The sequence below is a fragment of the Eulemur rufifrons genome, chromosome 7, assembly GCF_041146395.1.
Source record: "Eulemur rufifrons isolate Redbay chromosome 7, OSU_ERuf_1, whole genome shotgun sequence".
Taxonomy (NCBI): domain Eukaryota; kingdom Metazoa; phylum Chordata; class Mammalia; order Primates; family Lemuridae; genus Eulemur; species Eulemur rufifrons.
Genome location: NC_090989.1, coordinates 187,936,637 through 187,946,944, shown reverse-complemented (window position 1 = coordinate 187,946,944; position 10,308 = coordinate 187,936,637). Strand labels below are relative to the sequence as shown.

The 10,308-nt window shown below is 45.2% G+C and overlaps 1 non-coding gene across 1 annotated transcript; it reads right to left on the bottom strand.

Moving 5' to 3' along the window:
- Positions 1–406: 406 nt before the first annotated feature.
- LOC138388932 (U7 small nuclear RNA) lies at positions 407–468 on the bottom strand. The gene has a single exon (XR_011234387.1). It is a non-coding gene; the product is annotated as a U7 small nuclear RNA (small nuclear RNA).
- Between the last annotated feature and the right edge of the window lie 9,840 nt (positions 469–10,308).

Sequence of the window (10,308 nt, the reverse complement as noted above, 5' to 3'; positions counted from 1 at the left end):
TTTTTTTTTTTTTTTTGAAGCAGAGTCTCACTCTCCCACCCTGGGTAGGGTACAATAGTGTCATTATAGCTCACCACAGCTTCAAACTCCTTTTTTTTTTTTTTTGAGACAGAGTCTCGTTCTGTCACCCAGGCTAGAGTGCCATGACATCAGCCTGGCTCACAGCAACCTCAAACTCCTGGGCTCAAGCGATCCTCCTGCCTCAGCTTCCCGAGTAGCTGGGACTATAGGTGCACACCACCACGCCCAGCTAATTTTTCTATTTTTAGTAGAGACAGGATCTTGCTCTTGCTCAGGCTGGTCTCCAACTCCTGATCTCAAACAATCCTCCCGCCTCGGCCTCCCAGAGTGCTAGGATTACAGGTGTGAGCCACCACACCCGGCCTTTTTTTCTTTCTTTTTTGGGGGGGGTCTTCCAGTGAGGACCAGAAAACCTTCTAGACAAAGTCTAAAAGACCTGTAACATTAACCTCAAACTCCTGGGCTCAAGCAGTCCTCTTGTCTCAGCCTCCCCAGTAACTCGGACTACAGGCAAGCGCCATGATGCCTGGCTAATTTTTCTGTTCTTAGTAGAGATGGGGACTTGCTCTTGCTCAGGCTGGTTTTGTTCTTTTTTTTTTTTTTTTTTGCGACAGAGTCTCACTCTGTTGCCTGGGCTAGAGTGAGTGCCGTGGCGTCAGCCTAGCTCACAGCAACCTCAAACTCCTGGGCTTAAGCGATCCTCCTGCCTCAGCCTCCCAAGTAGCTGGGACTACAGGCATGCGCCACCATGCCTGGCTAATTTTTTCTATATATATTTTAGTTGTCCAGATAATTTTTTTCTATTTTTAGTAGAGATGGGGGTCTCGCTCTTGCTCAGGCTGGTCTCGAACTCCTGACCTCGAGCAATCCACCCGCCTCGGCCTCCCAGAGTGCTGGGATTACAGGCGTGAGCCACCGCACCCGGCCTCAGGCTGGTTTTGAACACCTGAGTTCAAGCAGTCCTTCTGCCTTGGGATTATAGGTGTGAGCCACCGTGCCCAGCCTAAAGATACCATCTTTTTTTTTTTTTTTTTGTTGAGACAGAGTCTCACTTTGTTGCCCAGGCTAGAGTGAGTGCCATGGCGTCAGCTTAGCTCACAGCAACCTCAGACTCCTCGGCTTAAGCGATCCTACTGCCTCAGCCTCCCGAGTAGCTGGGACTACAGGCATGCGCCACTATGCCCGGCTAATTTTTTTTTTTCTATATAGATTTTTAGTTGTCCATATAATGTCTTTCTATTTTTAGTAGAGACGGGGTCTCGCTCAGGCTGGTCTCGAACTCCTGACCTTGAGCAATCCACCCGCCTCGGCCTCCCAGAGTGCTAGGATTACAGGCGTGAGCCACCGCGCCCGGCAAAAGATACCATCTTAACTTGTTCTTGAGTTGTTTTTTTGTTTGTTTGTTTTGTTTTTTTCAGAAACCCCCACCAGATGAAAAATGCAGATAAGGAGGAACTGAGGACTGAACTCTGGCTGCTGTTCTTTGTTCTCCCTGAGGGGTCTGGAAAGAGCCATTCCTGTCCTATAATCAAAGAATCTCTGAATCCACTTATGACCCGTCCAGCTCTTTTCAGAGAGTTTGAGTCTTAAGCATTGGATGCCCGTTCTCTTTGCATGGTGCCATACAATAAAATGCCTTTCTTCAGCTGCAACTCTTGGAATCAGTGTCTGGCTTTGCTGCTGCAGGTGAGTGGACCCCAGTATGGTTCAGTAACATAAGCGCATGAAAAGATGCTCAACATCATTAGTCATTAGGGAAATGCAAATTAGCCACAATGGGATACCCACTGAAATGGCTAAAACTAAAAAACAAAAAATTGACAGTTCCAAGTTCTAGTGAGGATGTGGAGCAATGGAACACTTATACGTTGCTGGTGGGAACACAAAATGACATATCCCCATTGGAAAACAGTTTAGCCTTTCCTCAAAAAGTTAAACATAGAACATGTTACCCACTGATTCCACTACAAATGGTCCCCAGTTTAGGATGGTTTGACTTACAATTTTTCAACTTTATCATGGGCTTATTGGGGTATTGTTAATTTTTTTTAAAAGATAGTGTCTTGCTTTGTCATCCAGGCTGGAATGCAGTGGTGCAATAACAGCTCACTGCAACTTTGAATTCCTGGGCTCAAGCAATCCTCCTGCCTCAGCCTCCCAAGCAGCTAAGACTACAGGTATACACCACCATGCCCAGCTAATTATTTTTATTTTTTAAAAAGCTGAGGTCTAGGGCCGGGTGCAGTGGCTCACGCCTGTAATCCTAGCACTCTGGGAGGCCGAGGCAGGTGGATCATTTGAGCTCAGGAGTTCGAGACCAGCCTGAGCAAGAGCGAGACCCCATCTCTACTAAAAATAGAAAGAAATTAGCTGGACAACTAAAAATATATAGAAAAAATTAGCCGGGCATGGTGGCACATGCCTGGAGTCCCAGCTACTTGGGAGGCTGAGGCAGGAGGATTGCTTGAGCCCAGAAGTTTGTGGTTGCTATGAATGAGGCTGATGCCACGGCACTCTAGCCTGGGTGACAGAACAAGACTCTGTCTCAAAAAAAAAAAAAAAAAAAAAAAAAGCTGAGGTCTTGATATATTGCCCAGGCTTGTCTCAAACTCCTGGCCTCAGGGGATCCTCTCGCCTCAGCCTCCAAAAGTTCTGGGATTACAGGTGTGAGCCACTGGGCCCAGCCTATTGGGGTATTAAATGTGTTTTTCTTTTTTTGAGGCAGAGTCTCACTCTGTTGCCTGGGCCAGAGTGCCATGGCATCAACCTAGCTCACAGCAACCTCAAACATCAAACTCCTGGGCTCACGCAATCCTCCTGTCTCAGGCTCCTGAGTAGCTGGGACTACAGGCACATGCCACCAGGCCTGTCTAGTTTTTTTCTATTTTTAGTTGCCTGGCTAATTTTGTTTCTATTTTTAGTAGAGACGGGGTCTCACTCTTGCTCAGGCTTGTCTTGAACTCCTGAGCTCAAGCAATCCTCCTGCCTCAGCCTCCCAGTGCTAGAATTACAGGCGTGAGCCACAGCACCTGGCCTTAAATGTATTTTTGACTTAAGATATTTTCTACTTACGATGGGTTTATTGGGACATAATGTCATCGTGAATCAAGGAACATCTGTACTAGGTATATTGAATCTGTACTAGGTATAGAGAATTGAAAACAAGTGTTTGAACAAAAACATATACACAGATATGCCTAGCAGCATTATTCATTTTGCCAAAAAGTAAAAAAAAAACAAAACAACACAAAACAAACAAACAAAAATCCCAATGTTCAACAGCTAATGAATGGACAAAGAAACGGAGTGTTATCTACACAGTGGAATATTATTCAGCCATACAAAGTAACGAAATACTGTGATATTATGATACATTGGTTTTCCTCCATGGTTCCTAGTTCATAACTTCCATAGCCCCTGTTACAGTAAACAGAATCTCTCTCTCTTTGTCACCTTCTTCCTGCCTTCCTTTCACCTGCCCACTTGGCAGGACTCTAATCTCATTGTGGGTCATAAGACCCTCATTCCAGAGAGGGTCCTGCCCCATACCCTGAAGGGGGAAGGAATGCTGCACAGAGAGGCCAATAAGAATCTGAACAGACAGGGCTTGCTGGGTTTTGATCATACCCTTTTTGTCCAATCACATTTCAACATGGCTGTTCATGCTTCAGTCATGGATGTCTCCATAAAAGGCCCAAAGGACAGGTTTCAGGGAGCTTCTGGATAGCTGAACATGTGGAAGTTCCTGGAGAATGGTGCACTTATGGAGGGCATGGAAGCTCCATACCGCTTCCCCCACACCTTGTGCTATGCATCTCGTCATCTGTGTCCTTTGTAATATCTTTTATAATAAACTGGTAAATGTGTTTCCCTGAGTTCTGTGAGCTGCTCCAGCAAATTAGTTGAACCTAAAGAGGGGGATCATAGAAATGTAACCAGTACCTGTTTTTTAGTGCTCCATTTTGAAATTATCTTGCCCATTTCTTTTTTTTTTTATTTTTTTTATTTTTTAAGCCAGTCAAATTTAGCAGTGGGGGGTTGAATACCAACTTTAGTGACACTAATGTTAGTAAGTTCTGATAACCCACTACCATCGGACCAGCCATCTTGCCCATTTCTTAATGAGGAAATACTGACCATTACTCTCCTTTCCACCAGGCACTTCCTGCACAAGTTTCCATTATCTAAGTGTGTGCTTGTCTAGAAGTTCCGGAGACTGAGTCTTGAAACAACCCAGACCCCCACCAGGAGATCACCTCAAGGCTGCAGTTAATCTATAGATAAACAGCCTTTGGGATCACACCAGCCTGTTCATCAGGTGGAGCAATATTTCAAGATAGTCATCACACTGACCAGCACCTCCTTGCCCCTCCTACATGCCTTTCATACCAAATTCCCTTTTTAAACCCCTACCCTCAGCCCAAGACTTTGAAATGGTTTCTTTGAGGCACTAGCCTTGGCCTTTTCCCCACTGCTAGGTCTGGAATAAAGTCACTTTTGTTTCACTACACCTAATCCTTGTTATTGGCTTTTGCAAGCAGTGAGCAGCTAAGCCGGCACTCAATTACAGGAACTCCAACTTGATCCCAGTCATTCAGAAGTTCTGGAGGTCTGGACTTGTGAACGATTTCTGAAGCGGGGGCAGTCTTGGGGACTGACCCCTCAACCTGTGGGATCTGTAAACTAAAAATAAAACTGTAAGCCCTGCTGACTATAAACTAAAAATAAAATCCTAAGTCCCCTCTGAGCCAAGGGGACCACAGAAAAACTTTAAAACTGAGTTCCCGGCCGGGCGCGGTGGCTCACGCCTGTAATCCTAGCACTCTGGGAGGCCGAGGTGGGCGGATCGTTTGAGCTCAGGAGTTCGAGACCAGCCTGAGCAAGAGCGAGACCCCATCTCTACTAAAAATAGAAAGAAATTATATGGACAGCTAAAAATATATATAGAAAAAAAAAAATTAGCCGGGCATGGTGGTGCATGCCTGTAGTCCCAGCTACTCGGGAGGCTGAGACAGGAGGATCGCTTGAGCTCAGGAGTTTGAGGTTGCTGTGAGCTAGGCTGACGCCACGGCGCTCACTCTAGCCTGGGCAACAGAGTGAGACTCTGTCTCAAAAAAAAAAAAAAAAAAAAAAAAAAAAAAAAAAAAACTGAGTTCCCAACCATGAAGGAAAAGGAGGTTGGACATGCCTCATTATACCCCCTCCTTTTTGTAGTGTTTTTATTTTTTAATTTTTTTGAGACAGAGTCTCACGCCGTGGCGTCAGCCTAGCTCACAACAACCTCAAACTCCTGGGCTCAAGCGATCCTCCTGCCTCAGCCTCCTGAGTAGTTGGGACTACAGGCATGTGCCACCATGCCTGGCTAATTTTTTCTATTTTTTAGTTGTTTGGCTAATTTCTTTCTATTTTTAGTAGAGACGGGGTCTCACTCTTGCTCAGGCTGGTCTCAAACTCCTGAGCTCAAGCGATCCTCCCACCTCGGCCTCCCAGAGTGCTAGGATTACAGGCGTGAGCCACCCCGCCTGGCCCTTTTTGGAGTTTAGACATAACAACTGACTGGCATTAATGTTAAAACAGAGATCATAAGACTGACAAAACACACCCTTTGTGACAATAAGATATTAAATTATTAACAGGACCTAAAGCCATGCAGGGCAAAGGTTAAGTCACACCTGCAGGCCATTAATTTACTTTACAGATCACTTTGAGTACATTGTGACTTGTTCTCTGGTAACCCCCTTATCTTAATTCAAGCATTCCTTTCTACTGACTCCAAGTCTTTAGACAAAGCTTTATTTCTTTAACCAATTACAAATCAAAGAATCATTGAACCCACCTGTAACCTGTAAGTCCCCACTTTACGATGTCCTGCTTTTTTGGGCCCAACCAATGTACACCTTCCATGTATTGATTTATGATTTATCTGCAATTCCTGTCTCCTGAAAATGTATAAAACCAAACTATAACCCAGCCACCCTCAGATGCATGTTCTCAGGATCTCTTGAGATTCTGGGCTTCTCATATTCAACTCAGAACAAACCTCCTTAAATTATTTTGCAGAGCTTGAGGGGTTTTTTTTCCATTAAGAGATCTGATGCTGTCTCCAGGTAGATAGTGTTTGAATTGAATTGGAGGACACCCAGTAGGTGTCCGCTGCGGAACTGATTGCTCACTTGGTAGCCCGGAGAACCGCCCCCCCCCCCATTTGGTCACAGAAGTATTTTGTGTTGATTGTTGTGGTGTGAGAACAGAGGGAAAACATGGTTTGAGTTTTCCCTAAACATTTGGTGTTAGAGGAGTGGGTTTTTCTGGAAGGAATCTAGCTTATGGAAACATGCTTGGGAAGAGAAAGGATAAAAGGGTGGGGGGTGAGGAACCTTTGATTCCTGGGTGGCCATGGTGTCCCATGGATGGAGCTGCCGTGGGGCTTTGTTCAGTTACTAAAGATAAAAGTTACTGGTGGAATTTAGAGATGGATCCAACTGCTGGAGAGTTGGTTTACTGGATACATGAGGAAATGCAAATTAATAAGAAAAAGGAAACTATTCAATCCCTTGGTTATTGTTGGGACTCAGAAACTGATACTCCACAGTGGAGCATTTTGACATGCTGAACTAAAAAGCCTCAAGGTCCCTCTGATGCCCCTTGCCCCAGCTGTCTCTCCCAAAGCATAGGGTAAAGTTGTTCTCTGAAGTTCCTTTATCTGCCTAGAGTCCAGACCAACCAAGGAGAACGATTGTTTTTTTCTTCCCCTCCCTGTTATATCATTATCTATAGCAGACAAGAAGACCAGAATGTAACCACAGCTGAACAGACCCTTTCACAAGACAATGCCTGTCTCTCAGACACATCCAAATTCCAAAGAGAACTATTTACCAGTTAATCTCTGTTTCCTATCCATTAATTCTGCCCTAGTAACAATTTATTGCCCCTTAACAGGGAGAAGAATCCCTCTTCTCCCCCCTCTCATAACCTGTTTTTGGCAATGCTGTGAGCCTACATTGTTTCTGTAATCTCAAGATGGTATACAAGCTTCTGCACCACATTAGGGGACTGGGTTTTCATTCTGAAGGCTGCCACGTATACATGTTAAATAAATTTGGGCCGGGCGCGGTGGCTCACACCTGTAATCCTAGCACTCTGGAAGGCCGAGGCGGGTGGATTGTTTGAGCTCAGGAGTTCAAGACCAGCCTGAGCAAGAGCGAGACCCCGTCTCTACTAAAAATGGAAAGAAATTATATGGACAGCTAAAAATATATATAGAAAAAAAACTAGCCGGGCATGGTGGCACATGCCTGTAGTCCCAGCTCCTGGGGAGGCTGAGGCAGGAGGATTTCTTGAGCCCAGGAGTTTGAGGTTGCTGTGAGCTAGGCTGACGCCATGGCACTCACTCTAGCCCAGGCAACAGAGTGAGACTCTGTCTCAAATAAATAAATAAAATAAATAAATTTGTATACCTTTTCTCCAATTAATCTACCTTTTGTGAATCGATTTTTCAGGGAGATTTTATAGGGCAAAGTTCCCCTTGGCCCCCTACATTAGCTATAACAACTAAAATGAAATTAAAAGATTGCTGGGTCTAACCTTGATGCTACACCAAACTCAGAATTCAGTGAGTCTGACCTTTAGCTATTAGCATCAGAGCCACCCCCAAGGGCAAAATTATGCAGGGACAACAGAATGTACCTCTGAGACCTGTGGTTACCAAGAACATAGTCAATGTGAGGAAGGGGCAAAACCAAGTAACTATTGAAACAGAGGGTATAGCGTGAAGCAATTGTTTTATTTTGTAGATCAGTGTCCTCAGCTTCCTGAGGAAGCTTTACTAAAGTGGATTCTGAGAGTAACTAATTTAAGGGCAGTGTAACTATACCAGACAAATCTGGCTCAACTTTTGTTTTTTTTTTTTTTTTTTTTTTGAAACAGAGTCTCCCTCTGAGTGCAGTGGCATCATTCATAGCTCACAGCAACCTCAAACTCCTGGGCTCAAGTGATCCTCCTGCTTCAGCCTCCCAAGTAGCTGGGACTACAGGCACACACCACTACGCCCAGCTAATTTTTTCTATTTTTAGTAGAGACAGGCGTCTCGCTCTTGCTCAGGGTGGTCTCAAACCCCTGACCTCAAGTGATCCTCCCGCCGTGGCCTCCCAGAGTGCTAGGATTACAGGTGTGAGCCACAGCATCTGGCCTGGCTCAACTTTTATATAACTAAGTTATGAGTTGTTTTTCAGTTGCCAGGGACCTGCAGGTTGAAGGGCATGTAACCTGAGCATGCCCGGATGAACCAAGAGTGCAACCATGGGTGGGCCTAAGCGCTTGGACTGAGGCATGGGGATGGATTAAGAAGCAGACGTCACATGGCAGGATCCAAGATCCAATCAGATTGAGCCCTAGTGTCATCCCATGGCAAAATCCAGTCAGAGTACATTTCCTGGCATCACACCATCAAAAGATCCTGTCAGATCATGCCTCATTACCCTCTGACTATAAACCCAGCCCAACCTCCCAACACACTGATTTGTGAACTATCCCAGTGTGCTCCTTACCTGTGCCAAGTAATAAAACCCTCTTGCTATAATCAAGTTGGCTGTGCCTATTGACTCGATACCTGCCAAGTGAATGAGCCTCCCCCCGCCATTTGGGAGGTAACAGCAGTATTTTTGGTTTTAAATGCTGCAGAGTGAAAGAACATGTTTGGTTGATGCAGGACCGACAGCTCAAACGGGACAATCACAGGTGGCTATATGTGATTCAGACACAAGTGGTTATTCCTAGGAGAATGGCCTGCATGGTGGACAGGATAAAAGCCACACCAAAGTTTGTTTATCCTGAGAAGGGGGACTGTCTGACTCCATCTATAAATGCCAGGTGGGACACCCCAAGTGAAGCAGCTGATATGCTTCCTGTGCGAGCCGTGTGGGACTGGCTATATGATGACCCAGATATTCACCTGCTGAATATGCTCATGCGAAATAAAAATAAAATCCTAAGCCCCTCAGCTGACGCCTTCTTGGCCAAGGGACCTCAGAGATGCTTTAAAACTGAGTTCTCAGCCATGACAGGACAGAAGGTCAGAAACACCTTGTTAAACCCCCTCCCTTGTTAACCACCATTAGGCTTTCTTCCCTAAGAGTTAAGCAGAACCAGCCCTTTGGAAAGACTTGCTCCACCATTGATTTCGATCAACTATCTAATGCTACTCCTCCCTTTTTTCAGTTTCAGTGCAACAAGCGACCAGCATTTCTTCCTGAATACGGACCCCCACCCACAGTGGTTCTGGCCAGTCTACGGAAGACGCACAGTGGGGGGTTTGTGTTCTCTGCTCCACCTTTTGACATCAGAGGGTCAAAAACTTCACCCTCAGATCATGATAATGCTGCCATTTTTTTGAACATGGGTCCCCTGAAATAATGCCCATGTTTCTTTTCTTTTTTTTCTTTTTTTAGAGACGGGGTCTCGCTATGTTGCCCAGGCTGGAGTTCAATGGCTTTTCACAGGCACGATCCCACTACTGATCAGCACGGGAGTTTTGACCTGCTCCGTTTCTGACCTGGGCCGGTTCACCCCTCCTTAGGCAACCTGGTGGTCCCCCGAAACTGGGACCCATGTTTCTACTTTCATAAATATTCACAACTCCTTCTTTAGCTTGTTAAATATGTGTATTCAGCTACCACCTCAGCATAAATTCCTGTTCCCTTTGGGAAAAACAGTAAAGGGTGGGAGGGGGGTGTCAGAGGGACCTTGAGGCTTCTTCAGTTCAACATGTCAAAACATTATATTTGGGGGTATGGCTCCCTCAAAGTACTTGCTCTTGGTTTCTTCCTGAGGCTCTGCTTCCCAGCGTGCAAGATGGCCAGCCTGCAGGCTGCAACCCTTTGTGAGAAATAAAGCTCTCTTTTCCAAATGTGTGAACCTCATCATTCTTCAGTTGACCCCCAACACACAGGTCATGGTAACTGCCATGCTTAAGGGGGCCCCTTTGCATGGACACCTCATGTAACCTGCTGCAAAATCAGGCCACAGTTAGAGACGCTGTCAAATTTGCTGTCTCAGCTTCCCCTCAGGGGTCCTACAGATGCTAATAAAAACATTAGATTAATTAACAAAAAAAAAAAATGGTGAAGGGAAGAGGGAAGACTAAAATGACTCCTGCTAAGAATGTAGAAAATTTTTAATGGCTATTTAAAAATAATATGAATAAAGAAAACATTGGTGGGGTGAAACTAAGAGGAAAAAGAAAGGGGAGAGTCTTGGGACTCATCTGTTGACCCAAAATAAGTGATTGAG